This window comes from Eulemur rufifrons, chromosome 14 (assembly GCF_041146395.1).
Source record: "Eulemur rufifrons isolate Redbay chromosome 14, OSU_ERuf_1, whole genome shotgun sequence".
Taxonomy (NCBI): Eukaryota; Metazoa; Chordata; class Mammalia; order Primates; family Lemuridae; genus Eulemur; species Eulemur rufifrons.
Genome location: NC_090996.1, coordinates 7,434,173 through 7,441,928, shown reverse-complemented (window position 1 = coordinate 7,441,928; position 7,756 = coordinate 7,434,173). Strand labels below are relative to the sequence as shown.

Sequence of the window (7,756 nt, the reverse complement as noted above, 5' to 3'; positions counted from 1 at the left end):
GGGTGGTTTTTGCTTTTTTCTAAATAATGTCTTTTAACATACTCAATTTTATCAATCTTTTCTTTTGGGTAGTGTGTTTTTGTTTTTTTTTTTTTTGAGACAGAGTCTCACTCTGTTGCCCAGGCTAGAGTGAGTGCCGTGGCGTCAGCCTAGCTCACAGCAACCTCAAACTCCTGGGCTCAAGTGATCCTACTGCCTCAGCCTCCCGAGTAGCTGGGACTACAGGCATGCGCCACCATGCCCGGCTAATTTTTTATATATATATTTTTAGCTGTCCATATAATTTCTTTCTATTTTTAGTAGAGATGGGGTCTCGCTCTTACTCAGGCTGGTCTCGAACTCCTGAGCTCAAACGATCCGCCCACCTCGGCCTCCCAGAGTGCTAGGATTACAGGCGTGAGCCACCGCGCCCGGCCCCTTGGGTAGTGTTTTAAAATCTTGTTTTACATGGTGAAACCCCCATCTCTGCAAGAAAATTAAAAAAAAACAGTTAGCCAGGCGTGATGGCACACACCTGTAGTCCCAGCTACTCGGGAGGCTGAGGCAGGAGGATCGCTTGAGCTCAGGAGTTGGAGGCTGCTGTGGGCAGTGATCACGCCTACTGAGCTCCAGCCTGGACAACAGAGCAGGATTCTGTCTCCAAAAAATCTTGTTTTATACATTTTTCCCTATCCTGAAATAATAAAGATATTCACCTAAACTTTCTCCTAATAAAGTTTTATCTTCTATATTTGTCTTTATTTAATGTTATTTAATAAAATTTTATAATTTTCTCTCTTCTGGTCTTAAAATCTTTGTTAGATTTTTACAAGATACTTCATATCTTCTCTTTTTTTTTTGTTCTTATGATTGCTATCTATTTGAAACTGCATTTTCTAATTAATTGCTGGTATATAGAAATTCAGTTGAACAAACTCAACTTCACCATACCATGATGGCCGAGCCGGAGGTCACTCTCTCTGGCACAGGTGAGAACAAACGCCAGAGCCACGTCCTCTGCCCTTCCGGAATTGTCATTTATTTATTAACCTATTTAGAGATGGGGGTGTCTCACTCTTCCTCAGGCTGGTCTCAAACTCCTGACCTCAAGCGATTCTCCTGCCTCACACTCCTGGAGTGCTAGGACTATAAACCTTGGCCACGGTGCCCCGCCCCCTTCCTGAATTTTCAGGGCCCCTGTTTCCCTCTCCTACCCCCATGATCAGAGTGAAAGGTAAAATACAACCCCCCTGTGTGGTCCACAGTTTCTCTGTCTGCTGGGAGATAAAGTCTTTGCCAACCCTTTTTAGTGCTTCCCAACTGCCCACACTGGGAAAAGATCGTACAGCTGCCTTTCTCTGCCTTCCGGAAAAAGCTTAACTGGAACTTTACATGCAACGTTTTCCTTGGCATGCTCTGAGCTTTCAAACTATAGAACTTCCTGCCTTGTTTCACCTAAAAATGTCTACATGTCTACATGTTTCTGTGTCCATATATGTCATGTGTCTGTAATGTTTCATTGCCAAAATATGTCAAAGAGCTCTAATTAACTAGCTTAAGGAAAAAGTAAGCTTATATAAAATATTTTATTAACAACAGAGGAGAAGAAATCAAATGCCTTTTAGTTCACATGACCTTGGTAACCTTGGATAAATGAAACTACTTTTAAAATTGTTATTAAAGTTTAGATGTTTTAGGATCATAATTAATACATCAAGGAAAGTAACTATGAACTATGTCTGAGATGGCCACTGCTAACAGTCATACCATAGAAAAGTTTATCTTGGCCTCTTTGGTGGCTAGCCTGTAAGAGACAAGGGTTCTATGCTTTGTCAAAATAATCTCTCTTGGGTTTTGACTAACTAGAAAAACTAAACTTTGAGGGTTGAGATTTACACCCATATAACTTCCCACATTTCCTTTCAAGTCTTCTAAGGACTATCACTCTTGGATAAATGAAAGGCATTGTTTTATACTAAATTGTGATTCTATTTAAACAAAATTTTTAGAACTATAATGTTTAACAGGCTTTTCAAGAACAAAATTCTGCATTCATTTTTTAACCTCAAACTAGATTGTAATAGTGAAGACACTAGAAGTCCAAAAAAAACTTACTAGGATTACCAGTGGATTAAACCATACAAGAAAGCATTGTCAAAGGTGAAATGATGTTTAACTTTCTTTGGGTTATATTTATACAAATATATTCTAAATATCTGCCCCAAGGCTGTGTGAGATTCCTAAAGTTCTAGTAGGCCTTCATATATATTATCAATAATAATCATATATACTAAACTTATGTGTCACAAAAATAACCAAATCTCATAAATATAAATCTAATAAAATAACATAAATCTGTAATCATGACTGTTGTGAGATCTTTCCCATCCACAGTTACTGTTTTAATTTTCATTCCTCTTAAACATTAGTTTATAATCAGCTGCAGTCCAAGATTTACTTCTTTAGACAGATGCCGTGGAAAGAACTAAAATATTTTTATGAACTTTTAGTTAAAACATTACTAATTCTCTTGCTTCGTTTTCCAAAGCCATTAAAATATTACGTAAATAACAAAGTTATCTTCAGGATGTAAACTATCAAATTCTGCTTGTCTCAACCTCACTCATCCTCTCTAGGCCTAAGGGTTATCACAAAAGGGACAGGTGTATGAAGTCGTAAGAGCCGATTTCAAGAAATGGAATTCATAAATTCAGATCTGTTCCCTTGTGGTCTTTTTCTCCGCCCCCACCTGGTGCCTATCTGCCAACAATAAAAACTCACTGATGTCTTCTTAAAGGGACCACATTTACAGCCAAGAGACTAGATTTTACTCAAGAGTTTCCCAGGGAAAACTGGGTCCCCTTTAAGCTTTTAAATAATTCTCGCTGGGTTTGCCTCAACAGCTGAGCTTCTGGGAATCCCGTCCTAGAGTCATCTCTCCAGACACAAACCTACAGACCCTCCAGACCTGCTTCCACCAAAGGTGAACTCCCTGAAAACTCAAGCCCATCACGGATACCAGGCTCCGATAATATGCTGTGGTATATACGGCTCTTTACCTCACTTTGCCTCCTCTTTATACTTCTTGTGTCACTCTATGAATGCCACCGTGGCCCAGCCTACCTACTAGGCCGGTCAGTCCTTTGCCCATACCGGGAACCCTAATACCGATAACCTCACTTTCCAGCCCCACATGGGCATCTCCGTCTGCTACTGTCCAAGAGACGCTCCACCTTCTCAGAACTGTGAGCTCTCTTCCCCCTGTGTGATCTTAGGTTTCTTGCCTAACACTCTCATTTTCAAACCCTGCATTCTCTGCTGGCTACCAACATCATATGGAACCAAACTCAGGCCCTGAGTCTTTCTCTCCAGTGAGACCCCCATCCTGCCTCTAACCTAGCTTTCAATACCATCCATTTCCAACTCTCTCCCTTTAATAATTCAAATGAACTGCACAAGAATACCTCAGCTCCCCTTCTCAGCTGGAAGTAGATACAAAAGAAGGACTGCCACCCATTCTCCCTACTTCTGAGGTCATTTTAAATAGAAATTTTAATTTCAACAACAGAAAGGGGGGAATGTTAGGGCAGCCTTGCTGAAATAACAGGAAAATATCCAATTTTCTAATAACAGCTAAATGTCAATCCTATGAGCTCTCTCTTTGCTATCTCTGCCGGCAGCCAACCTGCAGAGACTCCGTTTTCCCTAACATCTGAAAAGAGACAAAGGAAACATAAATCTTTCCATTTTTTTTCCCATGAGTCCTAGTGCACCAGGATAAATTCCCCAGCTCACAGCCTTTAGAATCTCTTTCTACAGCCACAAGGTGCTCCTGACAAGCTCCTGGGCAGGTAGCAGGGGATGAACTCTAGGCTTTCATTTCCTGCCCAAAACCATATCTGGGGGGCAAAATCACATCCCCTGTGATAAGCCTGACTCCATCTCAGAGATAACCAAGTCTCCAGGAACAGAAGAAACAAGAAAGACAGACAAACTGACGTCCCATAGCTACCTGATAATTATTCAACAACAATTACTATTTTTTCTTTGCACCCATAAAAGCAGCAAGCCACTTGGCCTCACTGCTGGCATCTCCCTTCTCTTTCTTTGGGATGCCACCCCATCTTCCTGCTCCCCTCCCCACCCCCTTCTCTCTGTCCTTCTAAAGGATAAAATAAACTTTTAACCTTGATATATCTTAACCTCTGTGTGGGAAATCTTTCTCCACCCTGGCTGTGAGCACCCAACAGCCTTTCCATCCCACACCCACACCTGTGCGTCCCTCCCACCCTCTGATACCTCCCCCAACTCTCTACCCCCAAGAGATCAACTTCATTAGTTCCCACATATGAGTGAGGACGTGGTATTTTTTCCAGCTCCATTAAAATTTTGAAACCTTGTTTACTAAAAGACACCAAGAAAGGTGAAGACAACCCACATGGTAGAATTTATTTGTTACATAGACAACAAAGGGTATGTATCCAAACTATATAAAGAACTTATACAAAACAAGGAGATAAAGATAAACTAGCCAACAATCAAATGTGCAGAATATATGAACAGGAAAAATCTAACAAACACCAGTTGTTTCTGGGTGGAATGCTGCCTGAGCACAGAGGAGAGAGGGTCATGTTTTACTGCACACCCGTTTCTCTGAGATTGGCACCATGTGTATGCATTACCTTTTCAGAAACACATATAAAAAGTATTACTGAAAATAAAAATCAAAGAAAAAAAGTTATGTTTTATATTTAGTCATATGTATTAAAGTCCCCTATATTTTCCTATAAGATCATGTAATTCCTGAGACAGGCAGAGAAAATGTACAACTGACGTTTTCATTTCCTTCTTTCCTATCCTAACATATAGGACAGGGCATTGCTTTCAAATGTATTTGTATGTTGAACAAAGCCTAGCAGGTTGATGGAGGCAAGGATCATTTCTAATACTGTTTCCCACAGCCTTCCATACCCCTGTGCCAGGTGAGAACTGGTGTTCAATAAGTACTGGATAGGCTGGGCACAGGGGCTCATGCCTGTAGTCCTAGCACTCTAGGAGGCCGAAGTGGGAGGATCACTTAAGATCAGGAGTTCCAGACCAGCCTGAGCAAGAGCGAGACCCTATCTCTACTAAAAAAAAAAAAAAGAAAGAAAGAAAGAAAGAAATTAGCCAGACAAATAAAAATAGAAAAATTAGCCGGGCATGGTGGCATATGCCTGTATTCCGAGCTACTCTGGAGACTGAGGCAGGAGGATTGCTTAAGCCCAGGAGTTTGAGGTTGCTGTGAGCTAGGCTGACGCCACAGCACTCTAGCCCCGGCCACAGAGCAAGACTCTGTTTCAAAAAAAAAAAAAAAAAGGACTTGATAAATTTAATTAAAGAGATATGTACTTTATCCTTTTTTCATTCCTATCTGCTAATGTTTTTAGATTTTAAGTACTCCTTTTGCTTCTTATTCCTTGACTAATCTCTGTCCTAGAATACTCATTAGCCTTCATTACAACAAACTCAGAACTTAATAATGATTTACAATCATTTAGTCAACAATCGCTATGACAGATTTCAAACATTCCAATTATTATTCTTGACTGCTTTTAAAAACATAATCTCAAAAGTCACCAAAAACTGGAAATCCATTGTTTCTTTCATATTCAATTTGCTTGAACAGAAACTCCTTACTTCTTTTGTCAATTTCCTCCGGAGAGAACAGATTGACTGCAGGAACAAAATAATGCTTAAGCTGTTCCGACCTGAGGCACTGAAGGAAGTATGTCACGCAGTTATCAAAGCACAATTCCAGATCTTGGGGGCACCACTGACTGTCTTTATCGTACTGGGTACAAACGTGGAAGAAGGCAGTTTTCACATGGTAAGAACAGAATTTATTCAGTTCTTTTCGCTTCTCAAACTTTTTTTTCAGCTGTTCTAAAAGGTATTTCATTAGTTTTAAGCAACCTTTCCTGCAGCATTTCTGTTGCTTTTTTTCACAGCATGTTTTAGTTTTTCCATGATCTCCCAAAATCTCCTTTTCAATATGGGAGAAGGACAGACGCCACGTTTCTTCTTGAAAGCCATTTGCTTCCTTTGCGTGCTTGGGCACAAGGTAAACTGGCTGTCGTCTTAGTTCGGTCCTCGTTTTTGCTCCAAGCCATTCACTGATGGGCATGCCTGCCTGGGTGCTAGCAGGCCAGCTACTGTTTGATTCCAAAGCCAGGATTATATCCACGGATATTGCTTCAGGTTGTCCAATAAGAAGCGTTACCGCAGGGCTCCCTCTTTTCTTCCTCTCCATGGTGACATCTGCATCTTCAATGTTTTTAATTTCTTCCTTAATGATGTTCCTAAACTTCGACAGCATCTTAGAAGCTGATAATATTTCCCCTTCTAAAAACTGACTCAGAGGATTTCCTTTCGGATTTCTTTTCAACTTCACAAAGTAATGCGCACCACTGTTGCGATATTCTTCCAGTTCAATTCTGGGGACTTCCAGTTTAAACATGACATCAAATTCATTGGGTGCAACAACCTTCACGTGCTCATAGTAGCTCCCGGTGCGCAGCGGCACGAAGCTCATGCCCTTGAACTCGGACTCGCGGTTCTGCAGTCTCCGCAGTAGGTGGTCCACGACTCGGTTCACCTCGCCGGCCTTGGCCGAGATCACCGGGGCGCTCAACTTCAACTTCTCCAGCACGGCCCGCAGCTTCCAGCCCCCAGGCGCCGCCTCCCTGCGGCCGAGACTCGCGGCCGGAACGGGCGGGCCGGAGCCGGGCACCTTCGCGGGCCCGGGCGGGGGTCTCTGCTCCCGGGGGCAGCGCGCACCCGCCTCCCGGCGAGATCCAGCCCTGGGAAGGGGCGGCCCTGGGACGGCGGGAGGCTCCGGCCCCTGCGCCCGGGCCCCCTGCTCCTGCGCCCCGGCAGCGCTGGCCGCGTCCCCCGCGCGCACAGGCGACTTCGTGGCGCGGGCCCCGGGCGCGCGCACCTGCGGGCTCTCCTTGGAGTCCGGGGCGCTCTTCTTCTGCCGGGACCCCGAACCCCTGGCGCAGCCGCCCCTCCCCGCGCTGGGCTGGGCGCCCTTGGGCGCCGCTGGAGACTCACTGGGTTCCGTCCGGGCGCCCCTCGAACTCCGCGCCAAAACCTTGGGGACCGCGGCTCCCGCCTTCGAAGCTGTCCGCGTCGCCTTCCCGCGCCGAGGGTCCATGGCTGGCGCTCTCTGCCCCCCCGAAAGAAGAATAAGCTTTAGGGAAAAGCCGCGGGAGGAAGAACCAGCAGTGGCGGCGGGAAACGAAACTTAAATATCTGGCAGGAAATTAGCGTCTGCGGCCAGGGAGGGGACACCTAAGGGGAAGCCACGCCCTGCCGGGAAGAGGGTGGCCGCTGCCCGAGAACTCTTGAGATTTGTCTTCTGTGCCTGACTTATTTCACTTAATGTAACCACCTCCAGTTCCATTCATGCTGCTACGAATGATGTCATTTCCTTCTTTTTGGTGGCTGAATAATATTCCAGTGTGTGTGTGTGTTTGTGTGTGGGTCTGTGTATCACATTTTCTTTATTCATTTATCTGTTGATGAACACAGGTTGATTCCAGATCTTTGCTGCAGTAAACATGGGAGTGTATGTATCCTTTTGATACATTGATTTCTTTTCCTTTGGATTAATACTCACTAGTGAAATTGCTGGATGGTATGGTAGTAATATTTTTAGGTTTTTGAGAAACCTCCATACTGTAGGTCATTGAACACTGCCTATGAAAAATACTAACTAAATAAAATGAAAATC

The 7,756-nt window shown here is 43.8% G+C and overlaps 1 pseudogene; it reads right to left on the bottom strand.

Annotated features, from left to right (window-relative positions):
• Positions 1-5,587: 5,587 nt before the first annotated feature.
• On the bottom strand, positions 5,588-7,192 carry LOC138394443 (cyclic GMP-AMP synthase pseudogene; annotated as a pseudogene).
• Positions 7,193-7,756: the final 564 nt, after the last annotated feature.